At 37.4% G+C, this 23,950-nt stretch overlaps 1 non-coding gene across 1 annotated transcript; it reads right to left on the minus strand.

Annotated features, from left to right (window-relative positions):
* Nucleotides 1-21,546: 21,546 nt before the first annotated feature.
* Nucleotides 21,547-21,619, minus strand: TRNAR-CCU. The gene has a single exon. It is a non-coding gene; the product is annotated as a tRNA-Arg (tRNA).
* Nucleotides 21,620-23,950: the final 2,331 nt, after the last annotated feature.

Consider the following 23,950-nt stretch of genomic DNA (forward strand, 5'->3'; position numbering starts at 1 on the left):
ATGTTTCCCATTTTAAAAATTAGGAATCAAATGTACTATCACTCTAAGAAAGTGTTAGGGTTAGAATTTAAACCAACTTTTTCTAGGAATTCAAATCTGAGAATTTTATTATTATTATAATAAATCATTACATTATAAAATATTAAAATAATGATAATTATTATAAATTATAAATTATATTGTTATTGTTTATTGTAATTTTATTATTTCCTAATGATTTACTATAGTTTTTTTCTATACCATTTTCTGTATCTATTAGTTATCCACATTGGTGAGTCAAAACTCTGTTTTCCTTTTTTTTTCAAGATTTTATTTATTTATATGACAGAGAGAGAGACAGCGAGAGAGGGAACACAAGCAGGGGGAGTGGGAGAGGGAGAAGCAGGCTTCCCACTGAGCAGGATGCCAGGATGCAGGACTCGATCCCAGGACCCTGGGATCATGACCTGAACCGAAGGCACACGCTTAAAGGCTTACCGACTGAACCATCCAGGCGCCCCTCTGTTTTCCTATTTTAAGTAGATCAAATAAGTTCTTTGTTTTTGTCTAACTATGCCTTTGTCTATCTGACCTATTTGCTTCCCCAAAATTATGAAAACATAGAGTCTGAAAGTTTTTTAAGTCCTTTCTGGCAGTACAGGCATTTCTACATTTCAACTATTAGCTCTCTCATTCCTAACATTTTTTTAACATTTATGTATGTATGTATGTATGTATGTAGTAGTAGTAGTAAAATATCTATTGGCCAGCTTTTGAATTTTTCCTTCATTTAATTCCAGAGTAGACCATCCCTTTTATCAGGGCTTATTTATTCCAACACACACTTGTACCACCACCATCTTATCCATTCTTGCAATGCTACAGCAATGCCTTTTTCTTTCCAAGGTCCTGAAATGCAGAATAGTTCTTATCTTTGAGCATGTCTCGAACAAGGTGCTGGAATGCAGCTTTAATTATGTCTTAGTTTCGATTTTCTCTATTAGATTCATTTCTTTCTAGCCAAAATGATAGCTTTATCCAGGTTCTACTCTGATACTATTTAAAATAACTGTGTGGTGATAGATATGTCTTGGTTTGTTGGCCTATCCATTTTTTTGATGCATATTTACTGAGCATCTCCCACTTTCCACACTGGACTAGGTGCTGGAGATATAGTGATAAGTAAGCCAATGTCCCTGCTCTCAAAAACCTTAATGTTCACTCTGAATGATGAAACTAAATTCAAACTGAAGTATGTACTGAACCTACAATGCCAACCCCCTCTCTAATGGATTATTTCAACAAGTGGAAAAGTGGAAGACATATTAATAATAATATGAATAACAATGTCTAACATTTATAGAATGCTTTTTCTGTTTCAAGCACTATTCTAAGACTTTATGTGGATTACTTTATTTCTTACAACTACCCAATAAGATATATTGTTAAAATCACTATTCTATAAACAAGGAAACTAGGGCACAAAAAGGTTATATAATCTATATGACATATAATCTATATGAATATTGTATTCGTGATATATGCCATGCTTTTGACCAAATAAGTCAATTTTTGGTAATGTGGACCAGGGCATTGATATTTTTATAACCTTCAGAATAATTCTAATGTGCAACCCAAATTAAGGTCTATTGCATTTCCCAAATCTCTTTCCCTCCCATCCTAAAGGATGATGAGTTCTTGTTCTTTAAACATCAACTTGAGTCTCTCTAATGGGAAGAAAAGCTACCCTGTTCATTAACACTTTTGTTCTCCAATGACAGATGTGGGTGTAAACAATGAGCTCATAATTAGGAGAACTGACTTTTCCTTCCCTCTCTGCCATGATGAAGTAGGTATTTGTCTGTGGACAAGCCACTTCTGCCTCTCAGGAATCTAGTTGTCTCTTCTTTACACCTGCTATAAGCTTTTAAAAGTCAAATTTATGGATCTCTCACCCTTTGAGGTTCTGCGGTATCAGTCAGCCCAGGCAAGATTAAATGGGAAAGAGTGTTTCCAGTAAAAACAAACAAACAAACAAACAAAAATTACACAAAATCTCAAAGAATTAATAAAAAAAAATAGTGAAACTTTCTCCTACCTGTAAAAACTTTGTAGGATTTTTGGTGTGAGTGGTGGGCATAGTGAGTTAAATTAACACTGAGATTGGTGGGGATGATTTCATTGGAAGAAAAAAAAAAAAAAAAAAAAAAAAAAAAAAACCAGGAAATGGCAATTATCAGCATCCACCCTTCCTGTCTCTTTTGTTAAATATCAGCTGCTCAACCTGGGAGGCAGGTTGTCATGGGGATGGAAGGCAAATGGGCATGACATAGGAATAATGGGCAAATAGATTATTTATAACCTCTTTATTAATGTCTTCCTTGAGCCAGGCATGGGACATTGTAATACCTGCCCATCCTCTCATGAGGCAAGGATGTTTCTAAACATTAATAAAGGAACCCAAGAGACCAGCCTGTCTTTTCTAAATTAATCTGGAATCTTCAAAGGTTACAACTGCAGGTTGAGGACTATAGCACTAAAAGAACTGGTGATACCTAAGTTGCCTTTAAAGACAACGAGTTAATGAGGCAGATCAAAAAGAGTTTCAGGTAAAACAAAACAACATAAAAATAAGAAAAAAAAAAAGCCCACATTTCATGCTCAAAGAACATGGCAGCGCAGGAAAGAGTGGTATATTCTGGAAACCACATGTAATTCTATATGTCTGGGTGGGTCAGACAATATAAACCTCATACACCATGTTAAAAAATGTGGACTGTGTCTAGAAAAGCAATATTGAGTTGATCTGCTCAAGATCACTCATTAAATTGAGAGCAGAATATTGACAGGATTACTTAGAACTCCTGATTCTGAGGTTAGGAATGCATGTTTGTATGGACATATGATATATGCATATCTTATAATGATCTGAAATGGAAAAACATCCATATGTAACACAAATATCTCAATCTCTGTTTGATTCATTACCTGTAGCATGCATTTTCTAAGGAGTAAACATCACTCACATAGATTCTTAACTTTCAGTCATTATCACATATTAATCCCCTCTGAAACTTAAAAATACATGTAAATTCCCTAATGATTTTTCTTTTCTTTTCTTTTTTCTTTTCTCATTGCAAATACTGTGGCCTCTCCCCTGTTGTTCTAGAGGCATTTAGGCAGCTATTATCCCTTTCATTTGTTTCCTTGCTGAGTCTTCACAACTTCAACAATATTGCCAACAATTATCATAACTCTAGGATACTATGTTGTAGAAATTCCCATTAAGTCACTGTAAAACATGACTCTTTAAAAACCAGCAACATATGTATGGCATTTTGAAAGCCACTGGCATAGGTGAAGCAAGAATTACCCCAAATCCCTAACATTACCCTAACAATAACTTTAGAAAACATAACACCCAAGTTTTCACACTCAGATAAATTTGCTGTTAATGATTTATCAACACTGCCCCAAATGGGACTATATCAAACTAATAAGCTTCTGCACAGCAAGGGAAATCATCAACAAAATGAAAAGGCAACCTACTGAATGGAAGAAAATATTTGCAAATCATATAACTGATAAGGGGTTATCTGTATATCTAAAATATATAAAGAACTCACATGACTCAACAGCAGAAAAAAAATTTGACTAAAACATGGGCAGAAGACCTGAATAGACATTTTTCAAAAAAAAAAAAGATATACAGATGGCCAACAGGTACCTGAAAAGATGCTCAACATCACTAATCACCAGGGAAATGCAAATTAAAACCACAATGAGATACCACCTCACACTTGTTAGAATGGCTATTATCAAAAGAACGAGAAATAACAAGTGTTAATGAAGATGTGGAGGAAAAGTGGGGGGTAGGCAAAATGGATGAAGGGGGTCAAAAGGTACAAACTTCCATTAAAAAATAAATAAGTCATGGAGATGTAATGTACAGCATAGTGACTATAGTTAATAATACTGTATTGCATATTTGAAAGTTACTAAAAAAATTAATCTTAAAAGTTCTCACAAGAAAAAGAGATTGTAACAATGTGTGGTGCTAGACTTATTGTGGTGATCACTTTCAATTATATAGAAATATTGAATCATTATTTTGTACACCTGAAACTAATATAATGTTCTGTCAATTATACCTCAAAAAAAGTCTCAAACTTTGGTGTCTATAAGAATCTCCTGGGGGATCAGTTAAAAAAAAAAACTCAAAATCTAACTTTAGCCAAACAATAACATTAGAAAATGTAACTCCCAGTTTTCACACCTGCATGAATTTACTATTAGAGATTTATCAGTACTGTCACTTTTTTACTCTGGGATTTTTTTTATGGCATTTTCTTGTTTGTTTTTTTCTTTTCTCTTTTTCCAGCAATTTTGATTTGTTCCTTATTGTTGATTTTATTTCAGTTCTTTGCTACTAGTTTCTTACATTCATCCATACATTTTTCAGTCCTTCACTCGTTAAATAAACTTCCTTAAAAATCCACTACATGTGACAAAGTTATAACAAACTGCCACATTATTTTCACTTGGAATCATTCCTAGGCAGTCAAGATCTGATAAGGGATAAAATATTTCAAAGGAGGATGGTACACTCAGTTGTAGGGACATAAGCTATAAAGAACAGTTGTGTCAAAACAAACAAGAGGTCAAGTCTGGTAACAGCATGGATGGTACCATGCTTATTGTCATTCTTAACAGATTTAGAAATTCAGGCTGCAAGAGTCAGAGATCTTATTTGAGAAAATGAATAATCAAGTGTCAGGGATCTTGGTAGTAGGAAGATAAGATCTAAGTTGGAGGTCTGAACAATATACATAAGGCATCAGCAGCAAGACCTGTCATTTATAATGAGCCCCAAACCATATATATACATCCTGTCTGGAGATGAGTTTCTCTAATGACAGTCACATGAACCAAGAGGTGACAGTAAGTGTAGGATGAGAAGCAGGCAACTGGGAAGCTGCTGACTTAAAGGCTCCAGCTGCACAAATCAGTTATCAGCTGAGCTTTCTTAGGAGCAGCAATGAATTTATAAACACCTAGACAAAAGAACTTTGCAGAGTTCTGGAGAGTATCAGGCTATTGGGGACAGGGGAAAATAAAGAAAAAGAAGACATAATGGCCAATCAGTTCTCTGGCTGTATTTACCATATCAGGAGGCCCTTTGTCAAGATGGGAGACCAAAGAAGAGGATGGCTAGCTATAAATATCATCATTTGACAGACAGATCAAGGAACCCCTCAACTGATGTATTTTCTTCCCTGAACCCAACATTCAAATGCCCTGTGCTCACCTTAGGTTTTTTATAACATTTTTTATGATCCAAGGAATGAACACTCAAATGACAATTTATTCTCTTCAGATCAAAAGCATTAGCAGCACACAACAAACACATTTATATTTAGTGAGGGAAAGAATAAGATAACAGTACTTTCTATTGGTTAAACATGCCTTTATTTTCACTATTCTTTGTCACAGGTGGGAATTAATTTTCTCTCAACAAAAGCTTTCTAGAATGCGCTATTCATAGACACCACGAACTCCTAGCCTCAATTTTACTCCTGTCTCTAGTTCTGTGTTGTCTGGTTTTAGGATACCGAAAAAAAAAAAAAAAGACCGTAAACCTCAGGGTCACCCCACAGCCAAGTACTGTCATTACCATCTTATCAAAACAAAAACAAAACAAAAAAAAAAAAAAAAAAAAAAAAAAACATTGACACCTTCACACCTCTGTATTAGCTTCTCCCACCTCAGCAATGATTTTTCCTTGTAGAATAACCAGTTCAGATTTCAAAGTAAGGCAAATATGATCCTTCGGCTACACCCAGGGAGATTGCACACTTGGTCCACTGGGTACTTGTGGATATCTTTATGAGGTAGGTACAGACAAGCCCTTGTCACTCTCTCATTGACTTTGAGCTTCTTAAGGACTTATGAATCTTTGTGTTCCCAGTCATGACCATGATGTATACATAATATAGTAGAAGCCCCCCAAATAGTTGCTGAATAAATAATGAGATGACTGAGCAGGTTGAAGTCACCCAACTTCTTCCTAAATTAAACCTAGACCAAAGCTTCTCAGAATCCTCTACTATAGCCCACAAAAGACACATTGTTTAAGATAAATATCACTGTGGCCAAATGTGTTTCTTTTAAATTCTATTTAAAGAAACTAACACCCTACCTTTTACCTCCTTTGTTAATGTGAAACATTTGAACACATCATAAGAAAGCTTAAAATACTGCATGTAACTAAGGCTGCAGAAACTGACACCATAGTAGAAACATCCCATTTCTTCAGGCAGAGGGGCAAGTTGTGGGATGGTTTATGAGCTCAGGCTCTAGACATAAACTTCTCAGATTTGATCCCCAGCTCTGCTATATAATTAGTAAATGAGACCATGAATAAATGATGCAGCCTTTGTATGCACTAATTTCCTCATCCACAGAGTGGCATGAAGCTCATAGGATGAGTATAGTATCTAGTACATAGGATTCCTGTGGGGAAAAATAAACTAAGACATGGAAAACAGCACAGAGCCAGGCACATGGCTTTGGGAATTATTAATATTCCAAGCATGGGTTAGTATGAGAACAACATTTACCTTATGAATTATTTCCCACATTAGGTATAGGAGAAAGTCCCAGCAATCCTTTTATAGCATGTGCTATTTTTGCAGACACATTTTAAATAACTGATGGTGCTCTTTAGGACAGCTGGTGTCAGAAACAAGGGCTTTTAGCTGCTCTCTTTCCTACGTGATTTCTATTGAATATACTACCTGACACGTTCTCCACCTAGCAATAAGAGAGTTGATCGCTCAACACTTTTGTTGACTAATTTTCTGTATTAGTTTCCTGATGAAAGAAACAAACACAGAAATCACTGAAACCAATTTGTTAAGGAGATTAAGGTAGAAACTGTGCTTATGGGAAACTGTCAGAAAGTGCTATAAACAGAACTAACCTCCCTAGGGAGGAATAGAGTGATTCTCATTAACATGTAATAGTCTCTAAATTTTGTTCTTCATGGCAGTGTGATCTGGGAAAAGGAGCAGATTTCTGGGTGTCAGGATACCCACATATTTACCTTGGGTGTTCTATGGATTAGCAGGGAGGAGTGTATATGGAAAACCCCAGTTAGTAGTTTCCTGCTTGCCATTTAGGATAAGCTCAATACAAAGTAGCTGCGTGAGTGAACCAAGGCAATACCTTTTTGAGGTTTCCTCATCTGAAAAGAGAAGTAAGAATACCAAATTTGTAATGCAATGGTGGTAACTTTAGAAAATAAGGGTTTCAGAAACATGGGTGCTGTCTATACATGTTCTCTTTTTCTCCATCATCTTGGCATACACCTAACACTTTTCATGTACCAGAGTTCACATTATAGAAAATATTTTTAAAAACCTCTTCATGGGCTGGAAGGAGGTAGAGAACCCAGATGTCATAAATTCAAGCCAACCTTCAGCCCTGTCTAGACAGACTAGGTTTTAAAGGCAAATCTGACTTCAAATCTAATGATAATTTGTCCAGCTGGGGGCAGACCTTATTACAGCAGTCCAAGTACAGCTATCATTCACAAACCAACACCCAAACCTTATCCTTTCCATCCTTTCATTAAAATGACTTATTTCTATAAGAAAGATATAAGCAGAACCCTAAAAATAATAGTTGTAGTAGCATTAGTTACTGTGTTTTTAGTATAATCATGATGATAATATTAAAGATAGCAAGTTACTATTGAACAATCACTGACTCTATGCCAGATGCTCTTGTTCCCCACCATGGTCATCCGGGATGTCTGCCTTTCTGATATAAACCACCCCTTCTTCTTCCTCTCTCAGTGAGGGTAGTCTAGGTTGTTCCTGCTTTCTGACCACAGGAGTGGGCGTTTGATCTAGACCTGGTTAATCTGCATATTTCCATCCTCCTGGCAAGTTAGGGCTAGGGATTTTCCTAGAAATAATGAGAATGAGAATTTTCTCTTTTCTTTCAATTTGACAAGGGGGAGAGTATCAGCCTGACTTGCTGACATGCCTTTCCTTATATCACAGGGAGAAACGACCTGGAGATGAAGCAAAGGAAACAAGAAACAAGGGAAAGATTTCTGATTCCACCCTGGGGGCTCCTGGAACCAGCCATATCTAAGGCCAATTAATCAGGGATGTTTAAGTGATGTGAGCCAATAAATCTCCATTTTTACTTAAGTCTCTTTAAACTCAGTTTCTATCACTTACAACCTAAAGTTCAAAATGCCTACCCTCATTTTTTCAATCCAGAATGAGCACAGAAGCGGTGCCTGGCTGGCTCAGTTCGTATGGGACTCTTGATCTCAGGGTTATGAGTTTGAGCCCCACGCTGGGAAAAGAGATTACTTAGACAAATAAAATCTTTAAAAAAAAAAGAATGAGCACAGAAGTCATAGACTTTATTATTCTATAGATTTAACATTTCTACCATATTCTCATAAAGACAACTTCCAGATAATCATACGCATGTGTACCAAGCATGTAATTCAGATTTCCTTCTTAATACTGTACTATGGATACTTGGGCTGACGGATCAGGTCCTCAAGATCATCCTTCTTCCCTCTCAACATAGATCCTGCTACAATAATCTGAAAACCTAGAACTCAAGTTTGGGAGGTGGATGTTTATAAAGAAAACTAACTTAAAATTCTGCAGTAGAATAAAATTTGAATATGTGATGCCCCCCTAACATAAGCCTTATATTTAATCCCCAAACATGGTTGAATTCTACAAAATGAGATCTGGAACCATAGAACAATGGTTTGGTTTATGCTCTGGAACTAAAGCCACAAATTTTAGCAAGTCACTTTACTTCCATCATCCTCTGTTCTCTCTCTTATGAAACTGGAGTAAGAGTAACAGAACTTCACATCAGAGGAGTAAGAGTCTTGGTGAAGAACAGCTAGAACACTCTGGAAATGCTGGATATCCACTGAGGCAGCATGTGAGAGGCAAAAAACACTGCATATCTCTAGACCTTGCTGCCCATTTTACAGAGGAGGGTGAGGGGATTTAGCTAGGCTCATTGCAGTAGCCACAGAGATGGCCAGAATTTCTCTGGGTTTTCCTCTTTATTGGGCTTTAATGTAGATTCGCTAACTCAATCCACCATAATCTTTCTTTCTTATTTTACTTCTCTCAGCAACGTCACTATTCTGTGAGCTACCTGGGAGTTCTTTAAAATGGTATTTTCTAGTCTCTTTTCTCAAATATTTTGATTTTGAATCTGGGATAAGGGCCAGAAATCTGAATTTTTAACAACCATGCCTGATATTTCTGATGCTGGGGGTGCACAGGTCATGCCTGGAGAAACATTGAGTCTAGCCTGTGTTATGAAATCGAAGAAATGTAATCTCTCTTCTCTTCGGTTATAGCTAATGCATTTTGTGAAGTATTTAGGTTTAAAACTGAAATGTTCTGGCCACTTGTGCTGCAAAGGCCCCTGGGAAGGTGTTCAGGTGTTAATCTCCCCATAGTACACATCATTAGTGGAAATTCCATAAATAAAAACTGCTGATACTTTGGGAAACATATGAGGTAGCAATATAATTCCCTTTATGTGGCTAATGTTAGAGTCAAGAGAAGGTAAAGTGAAAAATGTGTATCATTTGCCTGACTAATGCTATGATTTAAAACGACCAATTCTTGCACCTTGTTTTGTACTGCACGGAGCTGGGCACGTGGACAATAAATTAATATCTTACAAAGCAAGAAGGTTCCTGAGTGAATGACTGCCTGTGTTGTTTAAGGAAAAAGCCTCAAATGTTGATCATAAATATTCATATTTCCCTTCATATGCTTAGTGAACACTGTTTCTTTATCAAATTTCTAGGAAACAAAGTAACTTTTTAACCTGTAATTTAAATGAAACTATCATTATGTTTATGCAGAATTGGAGGGGACCTCCATCAAAATGTTCTAGCAGAATTTTCCTGGTATTTTATTCAAATATTTTTGGAAGAGTGGAGAGACAAAATGAGTGGAATGTTTCATGTTGCCATGCAAGTTTTTCCCCTGAAAGCATTCTGGTTTAAATCCAACCTGTGAAGCAGAAAGGAGCCTTGGAGGTAATCTACCCTGACACTTTGGCTTTATGTTTAAAGATTCAGAGTGTCCTGTAAACTCAAAGATGGATGCACAGATACCAAATAAATTAAAAACAGCATTAGATGAAATCCAGAACTTCCTTCCTCCTCAGCTAGTTTTTCTTCCTGTATAAACAGTACCTCTCAAAGAGAAGAGAGAAGAAAGGCGGTACAAATTTTTTAGAGGCCAAACACTTGCATTTAATACTTGGTCTTTTTGAATTCATAGATGGCTTTCCTGGCTTAGCTGACTAGGTTAATATTGCTCTATCTTGTGACAGTGCTGATATTTTTCATAGACAAATTATCACCTTGTGAAGTTCATTAGTTATCAATGAAAATAAAATACTAAGGTTGTAAAGCATTTTTCTCCTTTGCTCTTTTGTAAGGTAATCTACTGAAAGTAGATTGTGAGGAGTCCACTCAGCTCCGAGGACTAAAGCTCAGAGAGGTAAAGTGTCTTGGCTGGGCTCCCCTACCTTATGACCCCTAGTATGGTGCTCTTTATACTCTCATACAACTGCTTCAGAAAATAACCAAACTTTCATTTGGTAGCCTCTTTCACATGCCTAACTACCTCCCAGGATATGAGTCCTTTCTATCAAGGTTCAGATGGCAATGCATCTTAAATTAGTATTGTTTTCATTATTATTCAAGGAGTTTTGCAAAGCCACAAATGCATAGATCTGAACAAAAGATCCTGTACTATGTAAACTGAGGCAATATTTGCTTTTCTGGAAGAGTTTGGACAAAGGTCAGCTGATCAGGAATAACAACATGCTGTTGGCTTCCTGTGATTTCCTCCATTCTTATCAATGACTAAGGACCTGGCTGACCTCGTCGTTTGCATATAAATCAGGTGCATCTCTCTGATTCATCATCTCTGGCCTGTTTGGCCTAAGTGGGATGGTCATAACCTGTATCTTACCCAAAAGAAAGAAAGACTCTGAAATCCAGGCCTTTAGCCTCATAACAGGGGATTTTCCTTGAAGCTTTATCATACTTATTCTTTAGGCCCCTGCCAGAATGACTAACCCCTCTCTTCTAGTATTACACAAAGACCACAGATAGAAAGGGAAAATCTTATTTTCTAATCTCTAATTTCCCAGAGTCACTGGCCATTAAAAAGATAAACTCAATTTTGTCCCAACCTCATAAATGTGGTCGAATATCTTCTGTAGTGTCATTTGCAAATGATACTATAGATAAAGGGCTGGTATCCCCAAGATCTATAAAGAATTTCTCAAATTCAACACCCAAAAAACAAATACTCAAGTCAAAAAAATGGGCAGAAGACATGAACAGACACTTCTCCAAAGAAGACATACGAATGGCTAGCAGACACATGAAAAAATGTTCAACATTATTAGCCATTAGGGAAATTCAAATCAAAACCTCATTGAGACACCACCTTACACCAGTTAGAATGGCAAAAATTAACAAGGCAGGAAACAACAAATGTTGGAGAGGTTGTGGAGAAAGGGGAATCTTTTTACACTGTTGGTGGGAATGCAAGTTGGTACAGCCACTTTGGAAAACAGTGTGGAGGTTCCTCAAAAAGTTAAAAATAGAGCTACCCTATGACCCAGCAATTGCACTACTTGTTATTTACCCCAAAGATAAAGATGTAGTGAAAAGAAGGGGCACCTGCACCCCAATGTTCATAGCAGCAATGTCCACAATAGCCAAACTGTGGAAGGAGCTGAGATGCCCTTCAACAGATGAATGGATGAAGAAGACGTGGTCCATATATACAATGGAATATTACTCGGCCATCAGAAAGGATGAATACCCACCATTTGCATAGACCTGGATGGAACTGGAGGGGATTATGCTAAGTTAAATAATTCCAGCAGAGAAAGACAATTATCATATGGTTCCATTTATATGTGGAACATAAGGAATAGCATGGAGGACATTAGGAAAAAAAAGGGGAAAATGAAGGGGGGGAAATCAGAGAGGGATATGAACCATGAGAGACTATGGACTCTGGGAAACAAACTGAGGGTTCTAGAGGGGAGGGGGGTGGGGGGATGGGTTAGCCCGGTGATGGGTATTAAGGAAGGCACGTATTGCAAGGCGCAGTGGGTGTTGTGCACAAACAATGAATCATGGAGCACTACGTGGGGAACTAATGAAGTACTATATGGTGACTAATATAACATAATAAAAAAATAATAAATTTTAAAAAATAAATAAAAGTGGCCAAAGATTACAATACAGTCTTCAGAATGAAAAATTAACCTTGAGTCCAAGTTTATACACACTGTTAGCTAATGAGGATGGAAACACCTCCCACTTCCTCCTTTGGATTAAGCCTCAGAAATAGAGAGGTGAAAGAGTTTAAGATGCAACTGTAGCAAAAGTTGAATTTTCAGGAAAGTCAACGTAAGTAGGAGAAGCAGAGAGAACAGACAGCAAAAGAATAGGGCAGTGAAATGAACACAGATACAGACAAACTGTATCTATTCTCACTTGTCTGAAACCTGTCCTACCAAATGGGAATGACATTATTTTTCACATCATCAGGCAAGATTTAATGCATATCTACTTAGCTGTTTCATTAAGACAAGGAGATATTGGTTGCATTGTCTTTATGTAATATTGATTAGCCCTCCCTTTCTGAAATCTAAGTACTTAGAAAACTGGTAACAAAGTCTCTTAGGAGGCATTATGGAAGGTACTGATTAATATTTGCTGCCATGTAGTCAATGCTGATTATTTATCATGCTCACCTTCTAAATCAGCAATCAAGTAGATACACATGCCTCACTGAGTCTTCTGGGTATTAGATGATGGGTAATAGGACTTGTTCAAGCACAGGATTTCTCATGAGAGACAAGTTTGTTTTTAGAAAGATGAGGGTCCTGTTTCTACTCGCCTGCAATTCCTGCCATTTGTTGGGCCCTGTCTAATAATATTTGGCTTGCACATGATTTTAGACCAGATAGTATTTTCTAACTTGAATTTAAGATGAAACAAAGATTTCTGGGTTCAAAGCCAAGTTCCACCATTTATTAGCTGGGTGACCCTGCAGAAATCACTTAATCTCTCTGAGCCCCACATATTTTTTTTTTTAAATCTGTAACATGCAGATAATCACCACCTCAGAGGGTGTCTGAGAGGATGACTTAAGTGATGACAAGTGAAGCCCATAGCACTGTGCCTGACACATTAGAAGCCTCAATAAATTTTAAATACTATGTTATACTTTTTTTATATGTTATTATTATAAGGTTAACATTCTGCTTCAACAGAGGTTTTAGTAAAAACAGAAACAATGACATGTGGGATGGCCTCATCAAAACTGATCATTACAAACCTTTAAATACTGGTTACTGGCCTTCTCTGCACATTGGAATCAACCAGAGTTTTATTTTTTATTTTTTATTTTTTTAAAGATTTATTTATTTATTTGAGAGAGAAAGAGAGAGTGAGAGAGAGAACACTAGCAGGGAGGAGGGGCAGAGGGAGAGGGAGAAGCAGACCCCCTGCTGAGCAGGGAGCCCCATGTGGGACTAGATCCCAGGACCCTGGGATCATGACCTGAGCCAAAGGCAGATGCTTAACAACTGAACCACCCAGGTGCCCCACCAGAGTTTTTTTTTTTTTTTTTTTTAAGTCCCAGTGGTTTAGTCTGTCCACCAAGTGAAATAAATGAGATTCTCTGGGGTTGAGACCTAGATATCAATATTTTTTAAAGCTATTATTCCCAGGGAATCATTCCAGTTGGCAGTTCGGGGTGAAAATGATTTGTTAAAAATATTATAGACCATGTAGCCTAGGCCAGAGGTAGGCCTTATGGAATGTTCTTTCTCCACAGCTTCTGGTATATCCCTTTCTATGAATTGGTTTCCCTAAAGGGTAGTTAGGGTCAACGGGAATCTCCTTACTCCATCCACAGATCCCAGTGATCTTTAAATATTTGTGGCAAGATTTTTTTCTCATTGAAATCTTAATATGAGGAAACAGTATTCTAATAGGGTAAAAGTATTTTATGAATTATACCATTTTATTATTATTATATTGTTAGCAACATTGAGAATCTCTTGATAAACACAAAATTTGAATGTTGGTGTTCAGATAAAAACTGTGTCTCTTTTGGGCTCAGTGTCCCAATTTTTGTAGTGTTTTATTTTTGTAGTATAAGACCAAGCAAATTCTGATTAACAAAGTTCTCCTTGGAAATGGTATATTTTTCTTATACTTTTAAAGAACTCATCTGCAATCATGGGATATTTTTTTCAATTACCTGAATTAGTTGCCTAAAAGGGTAGCAATATTTTTGAATTATTGTTTCAAATGTGTCTACTGAAACATCTCCCTCATTTCATAAATATAAGTTATATAAGAAATATTAAAACTTAAAATAAGTAAAGTCTACAGAATACAATCTGACATGTACTGACAAGAGCACTTTTGATTCATAGATAATATGCCTGAGTTGCATAACATTTTAAGGAAATGTAATGCCCATGGACTGTACAATTTTGTGTGAGTGGATATGCAATTTTGAAGTGAGAAGATATGCAGAAACCCGAGATTGCAAAGATAAGTCTCTATAACTTCTCCAATCAATGTATAAACTTAAAAAATAAATAAAACCTGAAAAATATGCTTTAAGATGGCAGAAGCAGGTTTATTCTGAAGCTTGCACAGCCTTACACAAATTAAAGCACTGGTGGTCTCCAGTATTTTAAAAATTGTGATATTATTACATTTTAATCACTAAAAATAAATTCAATCTAATGAAATGTTTAATAATGCCAGAAATATTTCCACAGAATTTCAGAGACCTTTATTGTGAAAATTACTGAAATAATTACTAGCTTATCCCAAACAATATTTGCAAGCTAGTGTGCTCCTCTAAGGTTTTCATTTAGGTCCTTCCACATTCCTCATAACCACACTTTCAGGCTGGTATAAATTTTATTCCTGAGAAGTCTGGGTTAATTTGTATAAGATTGACACCCTGCAAGCTGGCCATCACCAGAAAGAACCTATCTTATTTATGGTCAAACAGGAAAACACTTGAAAGTCAATAGAAATCCTAGCTGACACTGTTTACATTCTGCCCCATTTGAGGATTACCTTTTAATCAGAGCCAAGTTGGTCTCACTTAAGTCCCCTCTGTTTTGGACTCCCATTTGCTCTTCCCCTCCCACTGACCTACTTTCCCCTGGGGATCCAGCCCAGTTTCATACCTTTGCTGCCTTTGAGATAATAAGTTCTGTTTCCCATGATTACAACACCCTCAGGTTTACTTAAAACTAAGTCCTGTTTTTGCTTAAGACTCAAATTCTCTCAGATGGATCCTGAAATGAGCCTATTGACTGTTTTTCCCCAGACTCCTGTGATGGAGGGAGAGTTTTTAAAGCAACAACAAAATAATGGAAGTTACGCTTTGATAAAGTATACAAAGACCATTGCTATTAGGTTTGTAATACAAAACAAATCATATAGTTTTGTTGTACCTATGTAAAACAAAACTGAAGACTAGCAAAAATAACTTAGCTCTTTGCTCTGGAAAATAAGACTTTGAACTGAGTAAAAGTATCCTTTTCAAAACAGACAGCTTGCTTATCAATACTCACTTCAAGAGCCTCAACAGCCATTATGTCATAAAGTCAACCCAGTTCTGAGCAGTTCCTCATCTAGCAAGACCTGCTTTAAAATTGCCCAGGGTAGATCCTAAAACCCCATAACCTCTGAAATCCCTCTTTTGAGACTCAACTAATTCTCTGTCAACATGTGTTCTTCCCTTTGACAGATCTAATACACTTAGCTTTGCTTGATCAACAGGTTTTTCTGGCGGTCTTTTGGGGAACAGGAATTGATAGCCAGACTCTACAAGCAAAAAATAAGCAAAATAAAGTAAATAAAATGGTATAAAGGGCATGCAGGCAGTTCATAGAAGAGGAAGCCCTCAGGACTTATAAAGTCATGAAATATATTCAAAGGAAGAAGAGTTATTTCTAAATAAAACAGAATGTAGATGAAAATTCCTTACGAAAAAGGAGGTCCAACTTAGACTCTTTTGAAGGGCAAGATTCACAATGTGAATCAGAGGTGGACAACACAATGTAAGGAAAGATTTCAAAGCCAGAAAGGTCAAGATAACCTTAGGAAATAAAACTATGTAATGTGGTTGGCAGACTAGTCTTGTGGGTCAAGTACAAGGCAAGAAAAGGCTGGACAAGTTGCTGAAGACCAGATCATGAAGGATCTGGAGCACTTTGCAGATGTGACCTAAAGGATGTTGTAGTCCTAGATGGGCACTTCATCCTCATGTTCCTGATCAACTCGGATTAACAGGGAGCACTACCCAGGCAGGTTATGACCTCCTCGAGGGCAGGCAATTCACTGCGAAGTGTACCCTCCACATTCCAAGCTAGTGCCCTAGATACAGAGATTTGAAAGCATCGACAGAAAACAATAAAACAAACACCTTTATTAGTGTCTTGTATTTGTATAAGAAATTTATCACATGTAGCTTTGTGAGGGAGAGAGGCAAGGCAAGTATTATTTTTTGATAGATGAACAAGTTGTAATTCACAGAAAGGGGAAGAAAATTACTGACTACTGGCAAGGCAGCTGAATGTTTGTACGTTTGTGTGTGTAAGCTCATGTGTGTATATGTATGCTTACATGTATATGTTTGTATATTTATGCACACACACATACATACGCACTTTTCTTTTTAGTGCTTACAACAACCATGTAAGTCAGATAATGTTATTACCTTTTCAAAAACAAAGAATTTGACACTCTGACTGGTTATCTTCCCAACACAGCTGGTGGACCTGGCACTTGAACTCAGCTCCCCTGACTCCTAGTCTGGTGTTCACTTCATTATATATGTTTCTTCCCTTCACTCATCATTTTGCACAGCTCTTTGCTGAGACTACATTCCCAACCCTTCCTGCAATGCAGAAACAACCCTAACTGCTGAGCTGATCTTCCTTGACATACCCCAGGCAGACATTGTCAGCTTTGCTGACTTGTTTATAAGCTTCAAACAGAAGAGTTCTTCCTACCGAGTACTGAGTTAAGACCCACAAGTCCTTGGGCTCCCAAACACAGATGTGTGTAACATTCAGCTCATAAAACTGAAACTTGGGGTGTGTCTATGCTTTCCCTAGTGAATTTAGACAAGACTGTGACTTTTGTTCAAGCCTTCTGCCAACAGCTTCTTACAAAACATCTAATATCAGTTTCTCAAGAAGACAGCCAACTGTTAAATATATTCCATTTCTCATAAAGCTGGAAATAACTTACCTTCAGTCCCATTGCAACATATTTGAAAATTAGATCTCTTTCAGAAGGGACGTGAGGGGCATTCTTGTAAGAATTTCTAACCATAGCAGTATCAAACATCATGCTTTTGAAAAATGCTTAAGAGCTGAATCAGTAAGTCCCATGGATTCTACCACCTCCTGCTTTGTCTTGCTCTCATTAACTATCAACTCTCTTCTCTGCCTCTTAAACTCTCCTCATAAATGCATAGTGCTTGGCATAAGGTAGGTGAGTCAGTGCTCGAGATCATGGGCATTTCTCTATTTCAGTGATCTCAGGCCCATAACAGGCAAAATATGTCAATTAATTAGAAGGCTTTATTCAGAAACGATATTTTGAACTAGATTTTAAAAGTACTACTATCTAAAAAAATAAGCCAACTCATCAACTCAAGGTCAAGAATTATTTTGAGACACCTGCTGCATATAGTCATCAGTAAAACTTCAGTGCAATTTCATGTAAAAGCTACCACCTGGAAGGTAGAGGAAGAGCAGTAAATCTGATTTTCATCGATCTTTAAAACCACTGTAAAATTTTAGCAAAATAATTTCTATATTCAAGGCCACGTCTAGTCATTCAAGGCAGATTAAAAAATAGGGGGAAATTGCTGAATATTTTTGATTCTTCCTAATCCTCATATCCCAGATACATAAATGATTGAGATAAAAGATGCAGGGCTGGAAGCTGCTGGAAAATGAGTTTCTCTTATGTCCCTCACTGGAAGGGCAAGTCTTTGACCCTACCTTCATTGAAAAATTGTTGACTATAGAAAGGGGTTTTTTTTGTTCCAACATGGCTACTGGGAGCTGAGTTAAGAATCACACAGGCTTGGGGTGCCTGGGTGTCTCAGTCGGTTAAGCGTCTGCCGTCGGCTCAGGTCATGATCCCAGGGTCCTGGGATTGAGCCCCGTATTGGGCTTCCTGCTTGGCAGGAAGCCTGCTTCTCCCTCTCCCACTCCCCCTGCTTGTGTGCCCTCTCTCGCTGTGTCTCTTTCTGTCAAATAAATAAATAAAATCTTAAAAAAAAAAAAAAGGAATCACACATGCTTCAGGCTCTGCAGTCATGCCCACATTCTGACAGATGAGGAGAAATAAAGAGGTAGCACTACTTGTCTTAGTTCAGGCTGGAGGCTAGAAGTCCAAGATCAAGGTGTCAGCACAGTTGGGTTCTAGTGAGAACCCTCGTCCAGGTTGCAGACTGCCTACTTCTTGTGTCCTCACACAGCACGAGGAAACTGGTTAGTTCCCTCCCTCTCATTAAACATGCCCTCATCCCATTCATGAAGGCTGTGCCCTCATGACCTAATCACCACCCAAAGTCCCCAACTCCAAATGTTATCACAGTGAGATTAGGGTTTCAACATAGGAATGAACGCAGAGGGGACACAAATATTTGGTCCATGGCAACCAAGGTAGCTAATCTTTTCTTGCAGACTATCACAGCATTCCTTTTTATTTCCTAGGAATATTGAAGTTATTAGAAGAGCAATTCTATTTCTGAAATGACTTGTTTGGTTCACTATATTTGTGCCCGGAATATGCATGTGTATCTGTGTGTCAGTCATGTTTTTAGGCACTAAAACAGCACAGTGACAGACAAGACAAACTTGGTGTTTGTCTTCACAGAGGCAAACAAGAGCCCTGTAGCCTAGGAGGTTCAAGTGGCTGCCTTTAAAAGGACATCTTAGGCTGATAATCAAGGCTGATGGGCATTTATTTACAGAAGACGTGCCAGTCCAAGAGCATTCAGAAGCAAAGCAAGGAGAAAACAATAAGCCATCCATTAGCCTTTCTTAATTGGTTGAATGAAAAGGAGTAGAATACCAAGAATTTACTAATGTGTTTATTTTTTGGCCAATTTAAGCAAATGGTGCTCACGCACACACATGTATTTATCAAGGATACACTAAATTGCAGGGAAATTTTCTGCTCTTATGTGCGGATGCTCTGCGGTAGCTATATATAGACACTGGTTAACATATCAACTTATCACTATAGCATTTTAGAAGCCATATGTATTTCTCAGAACCATTCACGATCATGATTATACTATAGCTTATACAGAAAAATGGGTTATTATACATTACCTGGAATTGCAAAAAAGAGGTGCAAAGTATGTGTGCATGTATGCGTGTGTAAGAGGAAAATTGGGCAGAGGCGTGAGAGGAGGGCCAGAATATGTTTTGGCTAAGCCTGCCTTTTTCACACCAATTACAGTGAAAAGAAAATGTTCAATAATGATATGAGTTGAGAAATACCAAGTCTATAATTTTTCATTTAAAAAGGAAACCATGGTAAGCATCCTGTGAATTTCTTCTATGGAACATGGCAAGCTGAACTCAGAAGACAGGATATTCACGGCCCTATTTAGCTCCAGGATTTATTTCCGTTTCCATGGCAATCCTGCCACATAAAACTGCGTTACTCCTCCTGGTAAGAGGTCTTTCATTTGTCATGTAAACCTGTAACCCAAAAGCTGCCTTCAACAGCTGAGTCCAGGACTAAATGCACAGCAAACTGGCTAATATATTTATTTTAAATCAATAGTGTCACTACATTTTAATAACAATGGCATTCTTATTCGGCATTTTATTTGCTACATCAATTCTAAAGTCCTATTTTATTAGCTAGTATGGGCCTTCTGAGTACAACCACACTGAAGCTGCAGAAGTCAATGAAAGTAATAAATTAAATGTACCAGTCAGTCATTTTTCCTTCGCTCAGCTCAACAAATCGTACTGCAACCCTGTCAGCACTGAAATACCTATGCTAATGTCCTCCACTTATGTCACTGTTAAAAATAGTAATAGATTGAGACTATTAGACCTGAGTGTGGCTTCAAGGGCCATTTGAATCTCCACTGCCAAAGGAATATTACCATCAGGTTATCAATATTCTCCTGGGCACTTCTTCCAGTGAATGCTCACACGTGCCCGTTGCATTCTGAACCATTTTAGAGTGCCATTTGAGTGATATACGTCAGAATCATAGCCTTAGAGTTAAAGGGATCTAGGGGTCTATATACTCCAATCTCTTCCTTTTAAAGATGAAGAAAAAAATCCCTGTGAGGTTAAATGGTTTATGTAAGGTCACACAGTGAGAGGCAAAGCTTGGAGAAGCTAGGATTCTGTTCACAGTGGGGTAATTCTAGACAATCCATAGGTAAATATTTTACTCCCAAGAAGAAAAATTTGTAACACTTCTCCAGAGATATTTTCCAAGGATCATCTGTAAGCTTTGAAGTTGTAAACACACTGTTTTGATCAGTAGAAGAGAACCATATGTTAGCAAGAGTAGTTTGAATATTACTCAAATATAATGAGTTTAAGGGACACCCTGGGTGTCTCAGTCAGTTAGGCATCCAACTCTTGATTTCAGCTCAGGTCATGATCTCAGGGTTGTGAGACTGAGCCCCGTGTCGGGTTCCACTCTGGGCGTGGAGCCTGCTTAAGATTCTCTTTTCCCTCTCCCTTGGCCCCCCACTCTCCCTCTCAAATATGTATGTGTGTGTATATATATATATATAATTCCATACAGTAATAATATGTATTAAATCCTAAAAGAGGTTGAGCTTTCTACATGAGTTGACCCTTCTGACAATGATTCACAGGACTAAATATTTGAATTGTACTGGTGGTGACTGTGTACTATGTGCATGAATTTATTGGGTTATATCTGAGGGAGGGGCTGAAACTAAAGGCAAGACCATCTGCCCATCTGGCTAATCTGGCACCTAGAATTACCCAATAAATAGGGAATCTAGCACCAGTTAAAGTATGACAGCTGTCTTGACAAAACTTGCAAGCCCAGTTTGAGTATGACTTTATCTGGTGAAAAATTCCTTTCTCTAATTCCTCCGAAGCCAATTGGTAGCCAACACAGTGTCCTCTGGAAGCCAAGAGGTACCTGAATTCTTTGTTCAAGGATCATGCTATCTGAGAAGCAGTCATATTACCCTGGCTTCCTGATCTGCCTTCCCACTTACCTGGAGCTCATTTGGGTATACAGGATGGTGCATGACCCCTATGCATTTGTTTGCTTGCAATCAACACTATTTTATTTATTTATTTTTTAATCTTTATTCAACTTTTTAACCATCACCAATGGCACTAGCAAACATATTTTTTTTAAAGTAATCTCTATACCCAACATGGGGCTTGAACTCATAACCTCAAGATCAGGAGTCACATGCTCTACCAACTAAGCCAGCCAGGTGCCTCCTGCAATCAACACTATTATAAAGGGCACCATTTTTGGGGGGGGGGGAGAGGGGACAAAAGCCTTTAGAATCTCCTGGTAATTTTTAAAAGCTGTGGTCTATTTAATACATTAACATTTGTAGCCCCCAAACAACTAGTTTTTATTGGGCACCTACTAAGTTCCAGATTCTGCTTTAGCTGCCATATACAATATTGAGAGAGCAAACGTGAGAGAATCTATCCTTCATGGAGCTCTCTTTGCAGTGGACATAGAGAGATTTCTGTTACATTGCATTGTCAGAATCTGCTGAGAAATACTTAGAGTATTAATTTCTCATAATTGAGAGTTTATATAGCAGAGATACTATGTTTCCATATTCTGAGAAGAGGCCAAAGATGGAAAGTGTTTTCACCTGAATTTAATTAAGAAATGATATTTGGAAGGCAGCTCTTCAGAAGTGCTCAGCTCTTCAGCTGTTTTCATATAATGCATAATTATCAGTGGCTGTCTCTGGAATTGCCAAATTTGAAGATCAACCTAATAGCATATGATGATAGGTCTAGGATTTGGGGAATTCCAATGAAAACTTCAATGCAGTTGAAATCATGAAAACAAAGTTTTTAAAATACTGTTAGATTTGCCTGAACTTATATATAGACAAAATGGAGATTTTCAATTTATAATTTTTTTTCTCTTCATGTTTTAACTATGGTGAGTTATTTCTAACTAGGAATACATTTGGAGACCAACTGGTCTCATCCTCTGCCAACCCCCTTACAACATACCACAAAAGACCACCAGATGGTCATGCAGTTTTTACATGAGTACCTTGAATGTTGGTTAACTCACTAACTAGGTTAATTGTTCAAATTAAAATCATTACAAGGTTTATGTTCACATCAAACAATTTTTTACCTTATAGCTTCTGCAGAAAGGCCATACAGAAGAAATCTGACCTTTTCCTTGTGACATCTGATTGCATTTGTAAAGATAGGTATTGTGACTGCTTTGAGTATTCTGTTCTCCAGGCTAAAAATTCTGAGTGGCCCCTGATCCTGTAGAGAAAAAGAATATATGTACACGACAAAATCTACCAGGTGCCACAAGATCTGTTTTAAATTTTCTCCCTCTTAAATCTTACTTTTAGGTTAAGGTGTTAATTTGCCTAATTAGCATGAACTTCTATCACCAGGGAGGATTACTATTTTAGCATTTGTTTATATCAACAAACATCTCCTTCCTGGGTGACATGGATATAGACATTGATAAAGGTTAGATCTTCCTTAGATGAGTTCATAGCCCTAGTGGGACAGTCTTCCCTCCATCCATCCGTTCATCTATTACTTCATTCAATATTTAGTGAGTGCCAACTGTTGTGACCAGAACTGAGAAGACACTAAGGATTTAGTAGCAAACAAGACAGACAAGGTCCCTGCTAGTAGACTTACATTTTTTATATAAAATGATCAAATGACTAGAGAATACTAGAAAAGGATAAGCTCATCATTATGACAAAGCAAAAGGAGGAAGAAAGGAAGCCTCTTAAATGCAAGTTGAGTGAAGAATGGAAGATCCTCAGTAGAGATAGGACAGCCTACTACACACTTAGTCTACAGCATTTATTGAGTATCTACTGTATGCAGAATATCTGGTCAGGGAATAAAGTGTAATAGACCAGAGTATTGGACTAATTCCCTGAAAAGACTAAGAAATAATGCCACTTCATTTTGATACACAACTTTAGAGTTTGCAAAAAAAAAAAAAATCTATATAATAATACATAAAGAGACCCTACTTAGTGAGCAGGAAGTATTTCTACATATCTCATTATTTAAGTCATTAAAACCATCATGTCACTTGAATCTCATAGCAACTGGGTGATGTGGCAAGTGACAGTATCATTAGCACCATTCTACAGATGAGAGAAATAAATCTCAAAGAAGTTAAGCAACATTGTCCAGACTCAGTAAGAGATGAGCCCAGGAATTAAGACAGGCTTCTAACTCATGATTTTATGGGGTTTTAAAAAATATCTGTGAGCATTGATTTAAGTCAAATGAAGCTAACTCTTATCTCAGGATCCTGGGTCTTGACCAATTTACTACTAATGAGCCTCTCTACTGAAGGATGAATTGTGAAAGAAGGAAGGAAGGAAGGAAGGAAGGAAGGAAGGAAGGAAGGAAGGAAGGAAAGAAGGAAGGAAGGAAAGAAAAGAAAAGAAAGAAAGAGAAAGGAAAGAAAGAGAAAGAAAGAAAGAAAGAAAGAGAAAGAAAGAAAGAAAAGAAAGAAAGAGAAAGGAAAGAAAGAAAGAAAGAAAGAAAGAAAGAAAGAAAGAAAGAAAGAAAG

Source organism: Neomonachus schauinslandi, chromosome 1 (assembly GCF_002201575.2).
Source record: "Neomonachus schauinslandi chromosome 1, ASM220157v2, whole genome shotgun sequence".
NCBI classification, from domain to species: domain Eukaryota; kingdom Metazoa; phylum Chordata; class Mammalia; order Carnivora; family Phocidae; genus Neomonachus; species Neomonachus schauinslandi.